This window comes from Ambystoma mexicanum, chromosome 4q, assembly GCF_040938575.1.
Source record: "Ambystoma mexicanum isolate Mex_15411 chromosome 4q, UKY_AmexF1_1, whole genome shotgun sequence".
In the NCBI taxonomy this organism is placed as follows: Eukaryota; Metazoa; Chordata; class Amphibia; order Caudata; family Ambystomatidae; genus Ambystoma; species Ambystoma mexicanum.
Window position 1 is genome coordinate 563,365,671 of NC_090928.1, and position 12,900 is coordinate 563,378,570.

Sequence of the window (12,900 nt, forward strand, 5' to 3'; positions counted from 1 at the left end):
CACAGGGAATGAGCGGGGGTTGGGGGGAAGGGGAGAGAGACACGGGGCATGAGCGGGGGGTGGGGGGAAGGGGAGAGAGACACGGGGCATGAGCAGGGGGTGGGGGGGAAGGGGTGAGACACACGGGGCATGAGCAGGGGCTTGGGGCAAGGGGAGAGACACATGGGGCATGATCGGAGGGGGAAAGGGAGAGACACACAGGGAATGAGCGGGGGTTGGGGGGAAGGGGAGAGAGACACGGGGTATGAGCGGGGGTGGGGGGAAGGGGAGAGAGACACGGGGCATGAGCGGGGGGTGGGGGGAAAGGAGGGAGACACACGGGACATGAGCAGGGGTGGGGGCAAGGGGAGAGAGACACGGGGCATGAGCGGGGGGTTGGGGGAACAGTAGGGAGACTCGGGGTATGAGTGGGGGGTGGGGGGGAAGGGAAGAGACACACGGGGCATGGGCGGGGGGTGGGGAAGTGGAGAGACACACAGGGCATGAGCGGGGGGTGTGGGGGAAGGGGAAAGACACATGGGGCATGAGCGGGTGGTGGGAGGAAGGGGAGAGAGTCACGGGGCATGGGCGGGGGGTGGGGGGAAGGGGAGAGAGACATGGGGCATGAGCGGGGGGTAGGGAGAAGGGGAGAGACACACGGGGCATGAGCGGGGGTGGGGGAAGGGGAGAGACACACGGGGCATGAGCGGGGGGAAGGGGAGAGAGACACAGGGCATGAGCGGGGGTGGGGGGAAAGGAGGGAGACACACGGGACATGAGCAGGAGGTGGGGGCAAGGGGAGAGAGACACGGGGCATGAGCGGGGTGAGGGGGAAGGGGAGAGACACATGGAGCATGAGCGGGGGTGTGGGGAAAGGACGGAGACACATGGGCATGAGCGGGGGGTGGGGGGAACAGTAGGGAGACACGGGGCATGAGTTGGGGGTGGGGAAGTGGAGAGACACACAGGGCATGAGCAGGGGGTGTGGGGGAAGGGGAGAGACACATGGGGCATGAGCGGGTGGTGGGAGGAAGGGGAGAGAGTCACGGGGCATGAGCGGGGGTGGGGGGAAGGGGAGAGAGGCATGGGGCATGAGCGGGGGTAGGGAGAAGGGGAGAGACACACGGGGCATGAGCGGGGGTGGGGTAAGGGGAGAGACACACGGGGCATGAGCGGGGGGTGGGGAGAAGGGGAGAGAGACACGGGGCATGAGCGGGGGGTGGGGGGAAGGGGAGAGAGACACAGGGCATGAGCGGGGGGTGGGGGGAAAGGAGGGAGACACACAGGACATGAGCAGGGGGTGGGGGCAAGGGGAGAGAGACACGGGGCATGAGCGGGGGTGAGGGGAAGGGGAGAGACACACGGAGCATGAGCGGGGGTGTGGGGAAAGGAGGGAGACACATGGGCATGAGCGGGGGGTGGGGGGAACAGTAGGGAGACACGGGGCATGAGTTGGGGGTTGTGGGGGGAGGAGGGAGACACGGGACATGAGAGGGGGGAACGGGAAAGAAAAACAGAGCATGAGCTGGGGATGGGAGGAACAAACGGAGAATGAGCGAGGGCGGGGAACATGGGAGAGAAACGAGGGCCTGTGCCTCACTGCCTTTTCATGGCCGCAGCCCACATCTAGACTGTGCAGGCAGCAGATCCCTCTCTGATAAACAAAGATGGCAGGCGTCTCTGAAAATAGACGCACTGCACGCTTCATGGCACGGATTTTCACCAAATTTGCAAAAGCACGCTTTCAGGACCAAGCCGCTGCTCCTGCACCAAATTTGGTGAAAATCCGTCCAGTGGTTTGGGCTGTAGGCGCGAGCAAAAACTTTTTCCCATTCAGTCTATGGGAAAAAAAGGATGCAGTTGCGTCCATGTAGTTATGGTTAAGTAGGTGTTTCCATAAGAATAGCACTTTTTGGGTGGCTTATAACTTCGCTCCCTCTGGACGAATCCTCGACTTTGCAAAAAAGTATATGGCCCACTCTGAATGAGCAGGGGGTGGGGGGGAGCAGAGAGACACACGGGGCATGAGCGGGGGGTGGGGGGAAGGGGAGAGAGTCACGGGGCATGAGCGGGGGTGGGGGGGAAGGGGAGAGACATACGGGGCATGAGCGAGGGGTTGTGGGAAGGGGAGAGAGACACAGGGCATGAACGGGGAAGGGGAGAGACACACGGGACATGAGCGGGGGGTGTGGGGGAAGGGATGAGACACACGGGGCATGAGCAGGGGGTGGGGGAAGGGGAGAGACACATGGGGCATGAGCGGGGGGCAAGGGGAGAGACACACGGGGAATGAGCGGGGGAAGGGGAGAGAGACACGGGGCATGAGCGGGGGGTGGGGGGAACAGTATGGAGACTCAGGGTATCAGCGGGGGTGGGGGGAAGGGGAGAGACACACGGGGCATGGGCGGGGGAAGGGGAGAGACACACGGGACATGAGCGAGGGGTGTGGGGGAAGGGGAGAGACATACGGGGAATGAGCGGGGGTTGGGGGGAAGGGGAGAGACACATGGGGCATGAGCGGATGGTGGGAGGAAGGGGAGAGAGTCACGGGGCATGAGTGGGGGGTGGGGGGGAAGGGGAGAGAGGCATGGGGCATGAGCGGGGGTAGGGAGAAGGGGAGAGACTCACGGGGCATGAGCGGGGGTGGGGGAAGGGGAGAGACACACGGGGCATGAGCGGGGGTGGGGAGAAGGGGAGAGAGACACGGGGCATGAGCGGGGGGTGGGGGGAAGGGGAGAGAGACACAGGGCATGAGCGGGGGGTGGGGGGAAAGGAGGGAGACACACGGGACATGAGCAGGGGGTGGGGGCAAGGGGAGAGAGACACGGGGCATGAGCGGGGGTGAGGGGGAAGGGGAGAGACACACGGAGCATGAGCAGGGGTGTGGGGAAAGGAGGGAGACACATGGGCATGAGCGGGGGGTGGGGGAACAGTAGGGGAGACACGGGGCATGAGTTGGGGGTTGTGGGGGGAGGAGGGAGACACGGGACATGAGAGGGGGGAACGGGAAAGAAAAACGGAGCATGAGCTGGGGATGGGAAGGAACAAACGGAGAATGAGCGAGGGCGGGGAACATGGGAGAGACACGAGGGCCTGTGCCTCACTGCCTTTTCATGGCCGCAGCCCACATCTAGACTGTGCAGGCAGCAGATCCCTCTCTGATAAACAAAGATGGCAGGCGTCTCTGAAAATAGACGCACTGCACGCTTCATGGCACGGATTTTCACCAAATTTGCAAAAGCACGCTTTCAGGACCAAGCCGCTGCTCCTGCACCAAATTTGGTGAAAATCCATCCAGTGGTTTGGGCTGTAGGCGCGAGCAAAAACTTTTTCCCATTCAGTCTATGGGAAAAAAAAGGATGCAGTAGCGTCCATGTAGTTATGGTTAAGTAGGTGTTTCCATAAGAATAGCACTTTTTGGGTGGCTTATAACTTCGCTCCCTCTGGACGAATCCTCACCAAACTTTGCAAAAAGTATATGGCCCACTCTGAATGAGCAGGGGGTGGGGGAGGGGAGAGACACACGGGGCATGAGCGGGGGGTGGGGGGAAGGGGAGAGAGTCACGGGGCATGAGCGGGGGTGGGGGGGAAGGGGAGAGACATACGGGGCATGAGCGAGGGGTTGTGGGGAAGGGGAGAGAGACACAGGGCATGAACGGGGGAAGGGGAGAGACACACGGGACATGAGCGGGGATGTGGGGGAAGGGATGAGACACACGGGGCATGAGCAGGGGGTGGGGGGAAGGGGAGAGACACATGGGGCATGAGCGGGGGGCAAGGGGAGAGACACACGGGGAATGAGCGGGGAAGGGGAGAGAGACACGGGGCATGAGCGGGGGGTGGGGGAAAGGAGGGAGACACGGGGCATGAACGGGGGGGTGGGGGAAGGGGAGAGAGACATGGGCCTGAGGGGGGGGTGGAGGGGAAGGGGAGAGACACACGGGGCATGAGCATGGGGTGGGGGAAGGGGAGAGAAACGGGGCATGAGTGGGGGTGGGGGGAAGGGGAGAGACGCAGGGCATGGGTGGGGGGTAACACAAGGGAGACACAGGGCATGAGCGGGGTGTGGGGGGTAACACAAGGGAGAAACGGGGCATGAGCATGGGGTGGGGGGTAACACAAGGGAGTCACAGGGCATGAGCGGGGGTGGGGGGTAACACAAGGGAGACACGGGGCATGAGCGGGGGTTGGGCGTAATAGGGGAGACCGGTCATGAGTGGGGGATGGGGGAACAGGGGAGACACAGGGCATGAGTGGGGGGGATGGGGGGAAGTGGAGAGAGACACGGGGCATGAGCGGGGGGTGGGGGGAACAGTAGGGAGACACGGGGCATGAGCGGGGGAAGGGGAGAGACACATGAGGCATGAGCAGGGGGTGGGGGGGAAGGGGAGAGAGACACGGGGCATGAGCTGGGGGTGGGGGGGGGAAGGGGAAAGACACACAGGCATGAGCGGGGGGTGGGGGGTACAGTAGGGAGACACGGGGCATGAGCGGGGGGTGGGAGAACAGTAGGGAGACACGGGGCATGAGCGGGGGATGGGGGAAGGGGAGGGAGACACAGGGCATGAACGGGGGTGGGGGAAGGGGAGAGAGACATGGGCATGAGCGGGGGGTGGGGGAAGGGGAGAGACACACGGGGCATGAGCATGGGGTGGGGGGAAGGGGAGAGACACACGGGGCATGAGCGAGGGGTGGGGGAAAGGAGGGAGACACGGGGCATGAGCAGGGTTAGGGGGAAGGGGAGAGAAACAGGGCATGAGTGGGGGTGGGGGGAAGGGGAGAGACACAGGGCATGCGTGGGGGGGTAACACAAGGGAGACACGGGGCATGAGCGGGGGGTGGGGGGTAACACAAGGGAGACACGGGGCATGAGCAGGGGGTGGGGGTAACACAAGGGAGTCACAGGGCATGAGCGGGGGTGGGGGGTAACAAGGGAGACACGGGGCATGAGCGGGGGTGGGGGGTAACAGGGGAGACAGGTCATGAGTGGGGGATGGGGGAACAGGGGAGACACAGGGCATGAGTGGGGGGGATGGGGGGGAAGTGGGAGAGAGACACGGGGCATGAGCGGGGGGTGGGGGAACAGTAGGGAGACACAGGGCATGAGCGGGGGGAAGGGGAGAGACACACGAGGCATGAGCAGGGGGTGGGGGGGAGGGGAGAGAGACATGGGACATGAGCAGGGGGTGGGGGGAAGGGGAGAGACACACCGAGCAAGAGCGGGGGATGGGGGGGAAGGGGAGAGAGACACGGGGCATGAGCTGGGGGTGGGGGGGAGGGGAAAGACACACGGGGCATGAGCGGGGGGTGGGGGTACAGTAGGGAGACACGGGGCATGAGCAGGGAGTGGGGGGAAGGGGAGAGAGACACAGGGCATGAGCGGGGGTTGGGGGGAAGGGGAAAGACACACGGGGCATGAGCGGGGGTGGGGGGAAAGGGGAGAGACACACAGGGCATGAGCGGGGGGTGGGGGGAAGGGGAGAGACACATGAGGCATGAGCTGAGGGTGGGGGGAAGGGGTAAAACACACGGGGGATGAGCGGGGGATGGGGGGAAGGGCAGAGAGACATGGTGCATGGCAGGGGGCTGGGGGGAACAGTAGGAAGACACGGGGCATGAGCAGGGGGTGGGGGGAAGGGGAGAGACACACAGGGTATGAGTGGGGGTGGGAGAAGGGGAGAGACACACGGGGCATGAGCAGGGGGTGGGGAGGAAGGGGAGAGACACACGGGGCATGAGCGGGGTGTGGGGGGAAGGGGAGAGAGACACGGGGCATGAGCGGGGGGCTGGGGGGAACAGTAGGGAAACACGGGGGAATGAGCGGAGGTGGGGGGAAGGGGAGAGACACACGGGGCATGAGCGGGGGTGGGGGAAGAAGGGGAGAGACACACAGGGCATGAGCGGGGGGTGGGGGTAACAGTTGGGAGACACAGGGCATGAGCGGGGAGTGGGGGGAAGGGGAGAGACACACAGGGCATAAGCGGGGGGTGGGGGGGAAGGGGAGAGACACACGGGCATGAGCGGGGGTTGGGGAAGGGGAAAGACACACGGGGCATGAGCGGGGGGTGGGGGAACAGTTGGGAGACACAGGGCATGAGCGGAGGGTGGGGGGGAAGGGGAGAGAGACACGGGGCATGAGCGGGGGTTGGGGAAGGGGAAAGACACACGGGGCATGAGCGGTGGGTGGGGGGAAGGGGAGAAACACACGGGGCATGAGCGGGGGGTGGGGGGAACAGTAGGGAGACACGGGGCATGTGCAGGGGGTGAGGGGAAGGGGAGAGACACAAGAGGCATGAGCCGGGGGTGGAGGGGAAGGGGAGAGACACACGTGGCATGAGCGGGGAGTGGGGGGGAAGGGGAGAGAGACACAGGCCATGAGCAGGGAGTGGGGGGAAGGGGAGAGAGACATGGGGCATGAGCGGGGGTGAGGGGAAGGGGAGAGAGACATGGGGCATTAGTGGGGGGAGGGGAGAGACACGGGGTATGAGCGGGGGGGTGGGGGGAAACTAGGGAGACAAGGGGCATGAGCGGGGCTGGAGGGAAGGGGAGAGAGATTCGGGGCATGAGCGGGGGTGGGGGGAAGGGGAGAGAGACACGGGGCATGAGAGGGGGGTCGGGGGGAAGGGGAGAGACACACGGGCATGAGCGGGGGTGGGGGGAAGGGGAGAGACACATGGGGCATGAGCGGGGTGTGGGGGAGAAGGGGAGAGAGACACGGGGCATGAGCGGGGGTGGGAGGAACAGTAGGGAGACACGTGGCATGAGCAGGGGGTGATGGGGAAGGGGAGAGACACACGGGGCATGAGCGGGGGGTGGCGGGAAGGGAAGAGACACACGTGGCATGAGCGGGGAGTGGGGGCGAAGGGGAGAGAGACACGGGGCATGAGCAGGGTGTGGGTGGAAGGGGGAGAGACACGGGGCATGAGCGGGGGTGAGGGGAAGGGGAGAGAGACATGGGGCATGAGTGGGGGGTGGGGGGGAAGGGGAGAGAGACACGGGGCATGAGTGGGGGTGGGGAAGGGGAGAGAGACACGGGGCATGGGGGCATGAGCGGGGGTGGGGGGAAGGGGAGAGAGACACGGGGCATGAGCGGGTGGTGGGGGGAAGGGGAGAGAGACATGGGCATGAGCGGGGGTGGGGGTGGGGGGGAAGGGGAGAGAGACACGGGCATGAGCGGTGGGAGGGGGGTAAAAGGGGAGACAGGGAATGGGTGGGGGTAACACAAGGGAGACTCCGGGCATTAGCAGGGGTGGGGGGGTAACACGAGGGAGACACGGGGCATGAGCAGGGGGTGGGGGTAAAACAAGGGGAAGGGAGACATGGGGCATGAACTGAGGGTGGGGGGGGTAACACAAGGGAGACACGGGGAATGAGCTGGGGGTGGGGGTAAAACAAGGGAGACATGGGGCATGAGCGGGGTGACGGGGAGACACGGGACATGAGCATGGGGTGGGGTGAAGTGGAGAGAGACACGGGGCATGAGCGGGGGGTTGGGGGAAAGGGGAGAGACACACGGGGCATGAGCGGGGGGTGGGGGGAACAGTAGGGAGACACAGGGCATGTGCAGGGGTGGGGGGGAAGGGGAGAGACACATGAGGCATGAGCCGGGTGGGGGGGAAGCGTTGAAACACACGGGGGATGAGCGGGGGGTGGGGGGAAGGGCAGAGAGACATGGGGCATGAGCGGGGGTGGGGGGGAATGGGAGAGAGACACGGGGCATGAGCAGGGGTGTGGGGGGTAAGGGGAGAGACACGGGGCATTAGTGGGGGGGAGGGGAGAGACACTGGGTATGAGCGGGGGTGGGTGGAAAGGAGGGAGACACGGGGCATGAGCGGGGATGGGGGGAAGGGGAGAGAGACACGGGGCATGAGCGGGGGTGGGGGAAGGGGAGAGAGACATGGGGCCTGAGCGGAGGGTGGGGGAAGGAGAGAGAGACACGGAGCATGAGCGGGGTGTGGGGGAGAAGGGGAGAGAGACACGGGGCATGAGCGGGGGGTGGGGGGAACAGTAGGGAGACACGGGGCATGAGCAGGGGGTGATGGGGAAGGGGAGAGACACACGGGGCATGAGCGGGGGGTGGTGGGGAAGGGGAGAGACACACGTGGCATGAGCGGGAGTGGGGGGAAGGGGAGAGAGACACAGGGCTATGAGCAGGGAGTGGGGGGAAGGGGAGAGAGACATGGGGCATGAGCGGGGGGGTGAGGGGAAGGGGAGAGAGACATGGGGCATTTGTGGGGGGAGGGAGAGACACAGGGTATGAGCGTGGGGGTGGGGGGAAAGGAGGAGACACGGGGCATGAGCGGGGCTGGAGGGAAGGGGAGAGAGATTCGGGGCATGAGCGGGGGTGGGGGGAAGGGGAGAGAGACACGGGGCATGAGGGGGGTGGGGGGGAAGGGGAGAGACACACGGGGCATGAGCGGGTGTGGGGGGAAGGGAGAGACACATGGGGCATGAGCGGGGTGTGGGGAGAAGGGGAGAGAGACACGGGGCATGAGCGGGGGTGGGAGGAACAGTAGGGAGACACGTGGGATGAGCAGGGGGTGGGGGGAAGGGAAGAGACACACGGGTCATGAGCGGGGAGTGGGGGGGAAGGGGAGAGAGACACAGGGCATGAGCAGGGTGTGGGTGGAAGGTGGAGAGACATGGGGCATGAGCGGGGGGTGAGGGGAAGGGGAGAGAGACATGGGGCATGAGCGGGGGGTGGGGGGAAGGGGAGAGAGACACGGGGCATGAGTGGGGGTGGGGGAAGGGGAGAGAGACACGGGGCATGAGCGGGGGGTGGGGGGAAGGGGAGAGAGACACGGGGCATGAGTGGGTGGTGGGGGGGAAGGGGAGAGAGACATGGGCATGAGTGGGGGTGGGGGTGGAGGGGAAGGGGAGAGAGACATGGGCATGAGCGGTGGGAGGGGGGTAACAGGGGAGACAGGGCATGGGTGGGGGTAACACAAGGGAGACCCAGGGCATTAGCGGGGGGGTGGGGGGGTAACACAGAGGGAGACACGGGGCATGAGCAGGGGGTGGGGGTAAAACAAGGGAGACACGGGGCATGAGCTGGGGTGGGGGTAAAACAAGGGAGACATGGGGCATGAGCAGGGGGACGGGGAGACACGGGACATGAGCATGGGGTGGGGTGAAGTGGAGAGAGACACGGGGCATGAGCGGGGGGTGGGGGGAAGGGGAGAGACACACGGGGCATGAGCGGGGGTGGGGGAAAGGAGGGAGACAAGGAGCATGAGCGGTGGTGGGGGGAAAGGGGGGAGACACACGGGGCATGAGCAGGGGGGTGGGGGAAAGCAGAGAGGAACACGGGGCATGAGCGAAGGGTGGGGGGGAAGGGGATAGACACACGGGGCATGAGCGGGGGGTGGGGGAAGGAGAGAGACACACGGGACATGAGCAGGGGGTTGGGGAAAGGAGGGAGACATGGGGCATGAGCATGGGGATGTGGGAAGGGGAGAGACACACGGGGCGTGAGCGGGGGGTGCGGGGAAGAGGAGAGAGACACAGGGCATGAGCGGGGGGGAGGGGAGAGACACACGGGGCATGAGCGGGGGTGGGGGAAGGTGAGAGAGACACGGGGCATGAGCGGGGGATAGGGGAACAGTAGGGAAACACGGAGTATGAGCGGGGGTGGTGGGGAAGGGGAGAGACACATGGGGCATGAGCGGGGGGTGGGGGAGAAGGGGTGAGACACACGGGGCATGACCGGGGAGTGGGGCGGAAGGGGAGAGACACACGGAGCATGAGCGGGGGTTAGGGGGAAGGGGAGAGACACACGGGGCATGAGCGAGGGGTGGGGGAACTGTAGGGAGACACGGGGTATGAGCGGGGGTGGGGGGAAGGGGAGAGACACACAGGGCATGAGCAGGAGGTGGGGGGAACAGTAGGGAGACACGGGGCATGAGCGGGGGTGGGGGGAAGGGGAGAGACACACGGGGCATTAGCAGGGGATGGGGACAGGGAGAGAAACACGGGGCATCAGCGGGGTGGGGGGAAGAGGAGAGAGTCACGGGGCATGAGCGGGGGTTGGGGGGAGGGGAGAGAGACACAGGGCATGATCGGGGGGCAGGGGGGAAGGGGAGAGCGACACGGGGCATGAGCGGGGGTGGGGAGTGGGGGTAAGGGGAGAGAGACATGGGGCATGAGCGGGGGGTGGGGGGAACAGTAGGGAGACACGGGGCATGAGCGGGTGGTGGGGGAAGGGGAGAGACACACGGGGCATGAGCGGGGGGTGTGGGAAGGGGAGAGACACACGGGTCATGAGTGGGGGGTGGGGGGAAGGGGAGAGAGTCACGGGGCATGAGCGGGGGTTGGGGGAGGGGAGAGAGACACGGAGCATGAGCGGGGGGTAGGGGGGAAGGTAGGGAGACACGGGGCATGAGCGGGGGTGGGGGGAAGGGGAGAGACACACGGGGCATGAGTGGGTTATAGGGAGGAAGGGGAGAGAGACACGGGGCATGAGCAGGTGTGGGGGGAAGGGGAGAGAGACACGGGGCATATGTGGGGGGTGGGGGGAAGGGGAGAGAGACACAGGGCATGAGCGGGGGGGGGAAGGGGAGAGAGACACGGGGCATGAGCAGGGGGTGGGGGAAGGGGTGAGACACACGGGGCTTGAGCAGGGGGTGGGGGAAGGGGAGAGACACCCAGGGCATGAGTGGGGGAATGGGAGAGACACACAGGGAATGAGCGGGGGGTTGGGGGGAAGGGGAGAGAGACACGGGGCATGAGCGGGGGGTGGGGGAATAGAGCACACACGGGGCCTGAGCGGGGTGGAGGGGAAGGAGAGAGTCAAGGGGCATGAGTGGGGGTTGGGGGGGAAGGGGAGAGACACACGGGGCATGAGCGGGGGTGGGGGGAAGGGGAGAGACACACGGGGCATGAGCGAGGGGTGGGGGGAACAGTAGGGAGACACGGGGTATGACGGGGTGGGGGGAAAGGGAGAGACACACGGGTGAGCGGGGGGTGGGGGGAGGGGAGAGACACATGGGCATGAGCAGGGGGTGGGGGGAAGGGGAGAGAGTCACAGGGCATGAGCAGGGGGTGGGGGTGAAGGGGAGAGAGACACGGGGCATGAGTGGGGGTAGGGGGGAAGGGGAGAGACACATGGGGCATGAGCGGGGGGTGGGAGGAAGGGGAGAGAGACACAGGACATGAGCGGGGGGCTAGGGGGGAAGGGGAGAGAGACACTGGGCATGAGAGGGGGGTGGGGGGAAGGGGAGAGAGACACAGGGCATGAGCAGGGGGTGGGGGGGAAGGGGTGAGACACACGGGGCATGAGCAGGGGGTTGGGGCAAGTGGAGAGACACATGGGGCATGAGCGGAGGTGGAAGGGGGGAGACACACAGGGAATGAGCGGGGGTTGGGGGGAAGGGGAGAGAGACACGGGGCATGAGCGGGGGGTGGGGGGAAGGGGAGAGAGACACGGGGCATGAGCAGGGGGTGGGGGGGAAGGGGTGAGACACACAGGGCATGAGCAGGGGCTTGGGGCAAGGGGAGAGACACATGGGGCATGAGCGGAGGGGGAAAGGGAGAGACACACAGGGAATGAGCGGGGGTTGGGGGGAAGGGGAGAGAGACACGGGGCATGAGCGGGGGGTGGGGGGAAGGGGAGAGAGACACGGGGCATGAGCGGGGGGTGGGGGGAAAGGAGGGAGACACACGGGACATGAGCAGGGGGTGGGGGCAAGGGGAGAGAGACACGGGGCATGAGCGGGGGGTTGGGGGAACAGTAGGGAGACTCGGGGTATGAGTGGGGGGTGGGGGGGGGAAGGAAGAGACACACGGGGCATGGGCGGGGGGTGGGGAAGTGGAGAGACACACAGGGCATGAGCGGGGGGTGTGGGGGAAGGGGAAAGACACATGGGGCATGAGCGGGTGGTGGGAGGAAGGGGAGAGAGTCACGGGGCATGAGCGGGGGGTGGGGGGAAGGGGAGAGAGACATGGGGCATGAGCGGGGGGTAGGGAGAAGGGGAGAGACACACGGGGCATGAGCGGGGGTGGGGGGAAGGGGAGAGACACACGGGGCATGAGCGGGGGGTGGGGAGAAGGGGAGAGAGACACGGGGCATGAGCGGGGGGAAGGGGAGAGAGACACAGGGCATAAGCGGGGGGTGGGGGGAAAGGAGGGAGACACACGGGACATGAGCAGGGGGTGGGGGCAAGGGGAGAGAGACACGGGGCATGAGCGGGGGTGAGGGGGAAGGGGAGAGACACATGGAGCATGAGCGGGGGTGTGGGGAAAGGAGGGAGACACATGGGCATGAGCGGGGGGTGGGGGGAACAGTAGGGAGACACGGGGCATGAGTTGGGGGTGGGGGAATGGAGAGACACACAGGGCATGAGCAGGGGGTGTGGGGGAAGGGGAGAGACACATGGGGCATGAGCGGGTGGTGGGAGGAAGGGGAGAGAGTCACGGGGCATGAGCGGGGGGTGGGGGGAAGGGGAGAGAGGCATGGGGCATGAGCGGGGGTAGGGAGAAGGGGAGAGACACACGGGGCATGAGCAGGGGTGGGGTAAGGGGAGAGACACACGGGGCATGAGCGGGGGGTGGGGAGAAGGGGAGAGAGACACAGGGCATGAGCGGGGGGTGGGGGGAAGGGGAGAGAGACACAGGGCATGAGCGGGGGGTGGGGGAAAGGAGGGAGACACAGGGGACATGAGCAGGGGGTGGGGGCAAGGGGAGAGAGACACGGGGCATGAGCGGGGGTGAGGGGGAAGGGGAGAGACACACGGAGCATGAGCGGGGGTGTGGGGAAAGGAGGGAGACACATGGGCATGAGCGGGGGGTGGGGGGAACAGTAGGGAGACACGGGGCATGAGTTGGGGGTTGTGGGGGGAGGAGGGAGACACGGGACATGAGAGGGGGGAACGGGAAAGAAAAACAGAGCATGAGCTGGGGATGGGAGGAACAAACGGAGAATGA